Genomic DNA, 10,272 nt, shown 5'->3' with positions numbered 1-10,272 from the left:
GGAAGGGATTCCCAGAGCAGCTGGGGCTGCCCCTGATCCCTGCAGTGCCCAAGGAAGGATTTGGAGCAGCCTGGGATGGTGGCGTGAAATACAAAGTTGTGTTTCGTGTCAGGCACAAACGGGCGATGTGAGTAGTTGTGAATGTGTGTAGTAGATAGGGTCAGGCGTTCAGAAAATCTCGCGATGTTACGGAAAGCAGTAGAGTCCCTCTCCCCCTAACTCCTAGTGATAAAAGATCACCCAAGAATGTTGTCCCCCTAACATTAGTAACTTTCTACTCCTTACTAACCAATTACAGTAAAGTAAGACCTCCTGACATAGAGAAAAAACTTTCCCAGTATAAAACCCGATGAGACGAGACAATAAAAGTCTTAAACCGTCCACCATACTGGTGTCTGCGTGTGTTCTTAGCCCATGACCCTGAGCAGTAACGCCGTGCCATCTCCTCAAAACCAAGTCGCCTCGCCTTGCATCAAAAAGCAACAAATGTGAAATGTGTGGGCCCCGACAATGGGAGAGCTGTGAATTCTAATAATAACTGAGGAGAATAAAGCATGGAAAAAGGCCTTTGAACCTATCTGTTGTTGGCAAATTAACCCTAGTTGATTTAGGAGCGTTGGAATTAAAGTGTTAAAGATGTTGCTTTTTGCCTGCATTTAATCCATAAAGAGTTCTGCAATAATAACCTTTTGAAGTATAATTTAGAATATTACTTGTATCCTTGAAACTATAGCTTTGGAATATATAGAAAGGAAATATGCTTCTCTCAGGCCTTATTGAAGCAGAAAAAACAGCTTGAGAAAGGAAGATGAACATCACATCAAGGATTTCTGGTTTTTGACCAAAGGGAAACTGGACCATCACCATCTGGGATCCTCCTTTTGAGATATATCCTGAGAAATTAAATCACAATAGTGTACAGAATTGTGATGTAATAATGTGGAATAAAAATTGCTGATGGGTAAAAAAATTGGAAATAGTGCTGAGAAAGCTGATGAGTACCCCTATAAATACCTGTAACCACCAATTCTTGGTGTGCAGGTGGAGGGAAAACTTCCCCCACTGTACCCAGCGCTGTATTGCTCACACTTTACCATATTAATTAATAAATTGATTGCTGCTTGAATATTGGCCTAGTCAAGCTTCTGATTTATAACAGTGGGATTGGAATGGGATGGGCTTGAAGGGCCCTTCCCACTCAAACCATTCTGGGATTTGGGACACTCAGAATCCATCCCCAGGGATTTTTATGGAAGTTGGGGATGGCAAAGGGAAGGGAGACCCTTCCTGGAGTGCTGAGATTGCCAGTGAAGCCCCCAGAGCCCAAAATCCCTTCCTAGAGAGGAGTCGGGGTGGGGATGGATCCAATGCCAGGCTGGGAGAGCTGGGAATGGAGGGAATTCCCTGGAGAGGGAGCCTGGGGTGGGATTTTGGGAAGGGATTCCCAGAGCAGCTGGGGCTGCCCCTGATCCCTGCAGTGGCCAAGCTTGGACACTGGGGCTGGAGCAGCCTGGGATGGTGGGAGGGTTGGAACTGGGTGGGCTTTGAGGTCCCTTCCAACTCATTCTGGGCTTCTGGAATTCTACACCACCTTTGTTGGGTTTTCCATGGAGCAAAGTGCCGAGTCCGGCAAGGAAAACAACTGGGAACACAATTCAGGACTGGAGCAAAAGTCACTCCAGTGATTTGGGGGCCAAATTTATCAAACAAGAGCCCTTATCTCGAAGTGGGGCTGATAAGAACCATCCCACGAGCTGGAAATCCTCAAAGCTCCACAGGCCAAGGAAGGATTGGGGCACCCTGGGATGGTGGGAGGTGTCCCTGGACACTGGATGGGATTTAAGGTCCCTTCCCACCCCACCATTCCTGGTTTGCTGCTGAATTTTGGCTGGATTTTCTGTCCAGTCCAGCACTCACATCACTAAACTGCCAAAAATCCCCCACTATGGCCAAAAAAACCCACCCAAATTTTGCATTTTTTCCTCCGTGCCCCAGGGCTAAGGAATCATTTCTCATTCTGCCAAAAAAAATCCACCACAAGAATCTGGAGCCTTGGAAGAGCTGCTGATCTTCAGCTTGAGGATCCTCCTCTGTGGGAAGCGATTCCTGAAAATCTTTGGAATTTTTGTCTCCCTGAAACAAAATTTTGTAACTCCCTGAGTTACTCACCCTGAGCTGCTTTGGTGCAATTCATCCAATTTAACCCACAAAACCTTTGGCTCTTCCATGGCTCCAAATTGGGCCAAAAATTCAATTTTCTGTGCAGGGAGGAGGAACCTGCTGAGGCAAAAGGCTCTGGAAGTGGAAGGCAATGAAAATTAACAGGAAAAATGTTAATTTAGGAGTTTTATTTCTTGTGAAAACACAAATCTTCACTCATTTCCTGCTCTCAATAATTCTCATTTTTGCTGATGGCTCCTCGCTAGGTTCTTTAAATCCACTTGCAAATCAAATAATTGTGACTCAACCACATTTTATTAAAAAAACCTCCAGTTTTGAACTGGTTTTCACTCCCAATTTCCCTCTGAACATTTCACAAAATCCCCTTTCTAAATAATTCACCAGCCCTACAACACAGCCAATATTATCAGCAGCCCTGGTGCTTCCACACCTCAATTAAATCCATAAAATTAATGAAAGATACAATTCCATGCTAGGAAAATAAAAAAATCTCCCCCATCTCCCAGCTGAGACTGCTGAGGGACAGAATTTCTGGTTTTGGGAAATAACTTTTTAATAAAGTTATAAATAAATAGCATTTTTTTGTTGTTGTTTTTGGGGAGTTAATGAGAAATGGGTGCAGCAAGAATATTGGATATATTTAGCAGAGAAAGGGGTGAAAAGCAGGAATTAGGCTTTGGAAAATACAGAAATATTTAATAAAACTATAAATAACAGAAATATTTAATAAAATTATAAATAAATCACCTTTTTGATGTTGTTTCGGAGAGTTAATGATAATGGATTCAACAATAATATTTGATATTTTTTGCAGAGCAAGGGGTGAAAAGCAGGAATTTGGCTTTGGAAAATACAGAAATATTTAATAAAACTATAAATAAATCACCTTTTTTGTTGTTGTTTTGGGGAGTTAATGAGAAGTGGACCCAGCAACAATATTTGATATTTTTTGCAGAGAAAGAGGTGAAAATCAGTAATTGGGCATTGGAAAATACAGAAATATTTAATAAAACTGTAAAGAAGAGAAGTATTTAATAAAACTATAAATAAATCACTTTTTTTTTGTTGTTTTGGGGAGTTAATCAGAAATGGATCCAGCCGTAATATTTGATATATTTTGCAGATAAAGAGATGAAAATCAGGGTTAGAAAGGCAGGAATTGGGCTTTGGAAAATACAAAAATATTTAATAAAACTATTAAAAAATCACCTTTTTTTTTTGTTGTTTTGGGGAGTTAATCAGAAATGGATCCAACAATAATATTTGATGTATTTAGCAGAGAAAGGGATGAAGATCAGGAATTGGGCTTTGAAAAACACAGAAATTCACTTTTTTTTTTTTGTTGTTGTTTTGGGGAGTTAATGAGAAATGGATCTACCAACAATATTTGATATATTTAGCAAATAAAGAGATGAAAATCAGGATTACAAAGGCAGGAGTTGGGCTGGGAGTGGCTCTCAGGAGTTGCTGCTTTGAGGAATTATTGAGAAATGGATCTATCAACAATATTGGATATATTTAGCAGAGAAAGGGGTGAAAATCGGGAATTGGGCTTTGGAAAATACAGAAATTCACCTTTTTTGTTGTTGTTTTGGGGAGTTAATGAGAAATGGATCTACCAACAATATTTGATATATTTAGCAAATAAAGAGATGAAAATCAGGGTTACAAAGGCAGGAATTGGGCTGGGAGGGCTCTCAGGAGTTGCTGCTTTGAGGAATTATTGAGAAATGGAACTATCAACAATATTGGATATATTTAGCAGAGAAAGGGGTGAAAATCGGGAATTGGGCTTTGGAAAACACAGAAATTCACCTTTTTTGTTGTTGTTTTGGGGAGTTAATGAGAAAGGGATCTAGCAATAATAATTGATATATTTAGCAGATAAAGAGAGGAAAATCAGGGATGGAAAGAGGAATTGGGCTGGGAGTGGCTCTCAGGAGTTGCTGCTTTGGGGAGTTAATGATAATGGCTCTACCAGCAATATTTGATGTATTTAGCAAATAAAGGGATGCAAATCAGGATTACAAAGGCAGGAACTGGGCTGGGAGGGCTCTCAGGAGTTGCTGCTTTGGGGAGTTAATGACAAATGGATCTAACAACAATTCTGGATATATTTTGTAGTGAAAGGTGTGAAAAGCAGGATTGGAAAGAGGAATTGGTGTGGGAGTGGCTCTCAGGAGTTGCTGCTTTGGGAGTTAATGACAAACGGATCTAACAACAATTCTGGATATATTTTGTAGAGAAAGGTGTGAAAAGCAGGGATGGAAAGAGGAATTGGTGTGGGAGTGGCTCTCAGGAGTTGCTGCTTTGGGGAGTTAATAAGAAATGGATCCAGCAGTAATATTTGATATATTTAGCAGAGAAAGAGATGAAAATCAGGGTTACAAAGGCAGGAACGGGGCTGGGAGGGCTCTCAGGGGTTGTTGTTTTGGGGAGTTAATGATAATGGATCCAGCTGTAATATTGGATATATTTAGCAGATAAAGAGATGAAATGCAAGAATTCAACTTTGAAAAACACAGAAATTCACTTTTTTTTTGTTGTTTTGGGGAGTTAATGAGAAATGGATCTACCAACAATATTGGATATATTTAGCAGATAAAGAGATGCAAATCAGGATTACAAAGGCAGGAACTGGGCTGGGAGGGCTCTCAGGAGTTGCTGCTTTGAGGAATTATTGAGAAATGGATCTATCAACAATATTGGATGTATTTAGCAGAGAAAGGGGTGAAAATCGGGAATTGGGCTTTGGAAAACACAGAAATTCACCTTTTTTGTTGTTGTTTTGGGGAGTTAATGACAAACGGATCTACCAACAATATTTGATGTATTTAGCAAATAAAGAGATGAAAATCAGGGTTCCAAAGGCAGGAACTGGGCTGGGAGGGCTCTCAGGAGTTGCTGCTTTGGGGAGTTAAAGGGATCTAGCAATAATTATTGATATATTTTGTAGATAAAGAGAGGAAAATCAGGGATGGAAAGGCAGGAATTGGGCTGGGAGGGCTCTCAGGAGTTGCTGCTTTGAGGAATTATTGAGAAATGGATCTATCAACAATATTGGATATATTTAGCAGAGAAAGGGGTGAAAATTGGGAATTGGGCTTTGGAAAACACAGAAATTCACCTTTTTCGTTGTTGTTATGGGGAGTTAATGAGAAAGGGATCTACCAACCCTATTTGATATATTTAGCAAATAAAGAGATGAAAATCAGGGTTACAAAGGCAGGAACTGGGCTGGGAGGGCTCTCAGGAGTTGCTGCTTTGAGGAATTATTGAGAAATGGATCTATCAACAATATTGGATATATTTAGCAGAGAAAGGGGTGAAAATCGGGAATTGGGCTTTGGAAAATACAGAAATTCACCTTTTTTGTTGTTGTTTTGGGGAGTTAATGAGAAAGGGATCTACCAACAATATTTGATGTATTTAGCAAATAAAGAGATGAAAATCAGGGTTACAAAGGCAGGAACGGGGCTGGGAGGGCTCTCAGGAGTTGCTGCTTTGGGGAGTTAATGATAATGGATCCAGCTGTAATATTGGATATATTTAGCAGATAAAGAGATGAAACGCAAGAATTGGGCTTTGAAAAACACAGAAATTCACTTTTTTTTTGTTGTTGTTTTGGGGAGTTAATGAGAAATGGATCTACCAACAATATTTGATATATTTAGCAAATAAAGAGATGAAAATCAGGGTTACAAAGGCAGGAACTGGGCTGGGAGGGCTCTCAGGAGTTGCTGCTTTGAGGAATTATTGAGAAATGGAACTATCAACAATATTGGATATATTTAGCAGAGAAAGGGGTGAAAATCGGGAATTGGGCTTTGGAAAACACAGAAATTCACCTTTTTTGTTGTTGTTTTGGGGAGTTAATGAGAAAGGGATCTAGCAATAATAATTGATATATTTAGCAGATAAAGAGAGGAAAATCAGGGATGGAAAGAGGAATTGGGCTGGGAGTGGCTCTCAGGAGTTGCTGTTTTGGGGAGTTAATGATAATGGCTCTACCAGCAATATTTGATGTATTTAGCAAATAAAGGGATGCAAATCAGGATTACAAAGGCAGGAACTGGGCTGGGAGGGCTCTCAGGAGTTGCTGCTTTGGGGAGTTAATGACAAACGGATCTAACAACAATTCTGGATATATTTTGTAGTGAAAGGTGTGAAAAGCAGGGATGGAAAGAGGAATTGGTGTGGGAGTGGCTCTCAGGAGTTGCTGCTTTGGGGAGTTAATAAGAAATGGATCCAGCAGTAATATTTGATATATTTAGCAGAGAAAGAGATGAAAATCAGGGTTACAAAGGCAGGAACGGGGCTGGGAGGGCTCTCAGGGGTTGTTGTTTTGGGGAGTTAATGATAATGGATCCAGCTGTAATATTGGATATATTTAGCAGATAAAGAGATGAAACGCAAGAATTGGGCTTTGAAAAACACAGAAATTCACTTTTTTTTTGTTGTTGTTTTGGGGAGTTAATGAGAAATGGATCTACCAACAATATTGGATATATTTAGCAGATAAAGAGATGAAAATCAGGGTTACAAAGGCAGGAACTGGGCTGGGAGGGCTCTCAGGAGTTGCTGCTTTGGGAGTTAATGACAAACGGATCTAACAACAATTCTGGATATATTTTGTAGAGAAAGGTGTGAAAAGCAGGATGGAAAGAGGAATTGGTGTGGGAGTGGCTCTCAGGAGTTGCTGCTTTGGGGAGTTAATAAGAAATGGATCCAGCAGTAATATTTGATATATTTAGCAGAGAAAGAGATGAAAATCAGGGTTACAAAGGCAGGAACGGGGCTGGGAGGGCTCTCAGGGGTTGTTGTTTTGGGGAGTTAATGATAATGGATCCAGCTGTAATATTGGATATATTTAGCAGATAAAGAGATGAAATGCAAGAATTCAACTTTGAAAAACACAGAAATTCACTTTTTTTTTGTTGTTTTGGGGAGTTAATGAGAAATGGATCTACCAACAATATTTGATATATTTAGCAAATAAAGAGATGAAAATCAGGGTTACAAAGGCAGGAATTGGGCTGGGAGGGCTCTCAGGAGTTGCTGCTTTGGGGAGTTAATGACAAACGGATCTAACAACAATTCTGGATATATTTTGTAGAGAAAGGTGTGAAAAGCAGGATGGAAAGAGGAATGGGGCTCTCAGGAGGTGCTGCTGGTCCATCGGGGGGTGATGGGGGGCAGGACACGCCTGGACTGGCAGTGGGGCCCGGGGGAGCACCCCGAGTTGGCCTGGCTGCATTTCCTTGGGGCTCCTCCTTTCCCTGCAGCCTCCTCCTCCTCTGCAGCGAAAACAAGGGAAAAGAAGGGAAAAAAAATTTATTCACAAAAGGAAAAAGGAGATTATTCCAATGGAAAGTGAGAATTTAACACAGGTTCCCAGGGGTTCTGGGGGGAATGGCTCAATTCATCCGCTCTAAGCAGTCGCTGGGGTTTTTAATATTTGGAATTTAATAATAAAATTAATATTTGGGATTTTGGTATTTGGAATTCTGAAATATTTGGAGTTATGATTTTTTTAAATATTTGGAATTCTGGAATATTTGGAATTTTAAAATATTTGAATAATTTGAATTTTTTAATATTTGGAATTCTGGATTTAAAAAAATATTTGGAATTCTGGAATTTCTGGAATTCTGGAATATTTGGACTTCCGGAGGATTTGGCATTCTGGAATTTTTTAATATTTGGAATTTTTTAATATTTGGAATTTTTGGATTTCTGGGATACTGGAATATTTGAAATTCTGGAATATTTTGGAATTCTGGAATATCTTTGGAACTCTGGAATATCTTTGGTATTCTGGAATATTTGGAATTCTGGATTTTTTAAAAATTGTGAGATATCTGAATATTTGGAAATTTTGAATATTTGGAATTCTGGAATATTTGAAATTCTGGAATATTTGAATATTTGGAATTCTGGAAATTTTTAAATATTTGGAATTCTGGAATATTTTAATATTTGGAATTCTGGGATATATGAAATTCTGGAATATATGAAATTCTGGAATTTTTAATATTTGGAACTCTGGATTTTTTTGAATTATGGTTTTTTAAAATATTTGGAATTCTGGAATGTTCTGGAATTCCGGACTTCTTAATATTTTGAATTCTGGAATATTCTGGAATTCTGGACTTCTTAATATTTCGAATTCTGGAATTTTTGAGTATTTGGAGTATTTGAATATTTGCAATTGTGGGCTATCTGCGATTCCAGCCCTGTGTGTGGCTCGGCTCTGCCCGGGACGGTGGGCACTGTCCCTGCCGTGCCAGGGCTGATCTCTGCAGTGCCTCCCCTCACACCCACCTGGCACAGGGCTCCCCAGGACGGTGGGCACTGTCCCTGCCGTGCCAGGGCTGATCGCTGCGGTGCCTCCCCTCATACCCACCTGGCACAGGGCTCCCCAGGACGGTGGGCACTGTCCCTGCCGTGCCAGGGCTGATCTCTGCAGTGCCTCCCCTCACACCCACCTGGCACAGGGCTCCCCAGGACGGTGGGCACTGTCCCTGCCGTGCCAGGGCTGATCTCTGCAGTGCCTCCCCTCACACCCACCTGGCACAGGGCTCCCCAGGACGGTGGGCACTGTCCCTGCCGTGCCAGGGCTGATCTCTGCAGTGCCTCCCCTCACACCCACCTGGCACAGGGCTCCCCAGGACGGTGGGCACTGTCCCTGCCGTGCCAGGGCTGATCACTGCGGTTCCTCCCCTCATACCCACCTGGCACAGGGCTCCCCAGGACGGTGGGCACTGTCCCTGCCGTGCCAGGGCTGATCTCTGCGGTGCCTCCCCTCACACCCACCTGGCACAGGGCTCCCCAGGACGGTGGGCACTGTCCCTGCCGTGCCAGGGCTGATCACTGCGGTTCCTCCCCTCATACCCACCTGGCACAGGGCTCCCCAGGACGGTGGGCACTGTCCCTGCCGTGCCAGGGCTGATCGCTGCGGTTCCTCCCCTCACACCCACCTGGCTCGGGGCTCTCCGGGATGTCGGGATCTGTCCCTCCCGTGGCAGGGATGATCTGTACGATCCCTCCCCTCACACGCACCTTGCTCGGCTCTGCCCGGGATGTTGGGAACTGTCCCTGCGGTGCCTCCCCTCACACCCACCTGGCTCCGCTCTCCCCAGGACGGTGGGCACTGTCCCTGCCCATGCCAGGGCTGATCTGTACGATCCCTCCCCTCACACGCACCCGGCTCGGGGCTCTCCGGCACGGCGGGAAGTGTCCCTGCGGTGCCTCCCCTCACACCCACCTGGCTCGGGGCTCTCCCCAGGACGGTGGGCACTGTCCCTCCCGTGCCAGGGCTGATCTCTGCGGTGCCTCCCCTCACACCCACCTGGCTCGGGGCTCTCCGGGATGTCGGGATCTGTCCCTCCCGTGGCAGGGATGATCTGTACGATCCCTCCCCTCACACTCACCTGGCTCGGCTCTGCCCGGGACGGCGGGAACTGTCCCTGCGGTGCCTCCCCTCACACCCACCCGGCTCGGCTTTGCCCGGGATGTTGGGAACTGTCCCTGCGGTGCCTCTCCTCACACCCACCTGGCTCGGGGCTCTCCGGGACGGCGGGCATTGTCCCTGCCCGTGCCAGGGCTGATCTGTACGATCCCTCCCCTCACACGCACCTGGCTCGGGGCTCCCCGGGATGTTGGGAATTGTCCCTGCGGTGCCTCCCCTCACACCCACCCGGCTCGGGGCTCCCCGGGATGTTGGGAATTGTCCCTGCCCGTGGCACTGGGTGATCTCTGCGGTGCCTCCTCTCACACGCACCTGGCCCGGCTCTCCCTGGGACGGTGGGAACCGTCCCTGCGGTGCCTCCCCTCACACGCACCTGGCTCGGGGCTCTCCGGGATGTTGGGATCTGTCCCTCCCGTGGCACCGGATGATCTCTGTGATCCCTCCCCTCACACCCACCTGGCCCGGCTTTCCCCAGGACGGCGGGCATTGTCCCTCCCGTGGTACTGGATGATCTGTACGATCCCTCCCCTCACACGCACCTGGCTCGGGGCCCCCCGGAATGTTGGGAACTGTCCCTCCGGTGCCTCCCCTCACACGCACCCGGCTCGGCTCTCCCCGGA

The sequence above is a fragment of the Ammospiza caudacuta genome, chromosome 5, assembly GCF_027887145.1.
Source record: "Ammospiza caudacuta isolate bAmmCau1 chromosome 5, bAmmCau1.pri, whole genome shotgun sequence".
Lineage (NCBI taxonomy): Eukaryota > Metazoa > Chordata > Aves > Passeriformes > Passerellidae > Ammospiza > Ammospiza caudacuta.
Note: the sequence above shows the minus strand (reverse complement) of the source record.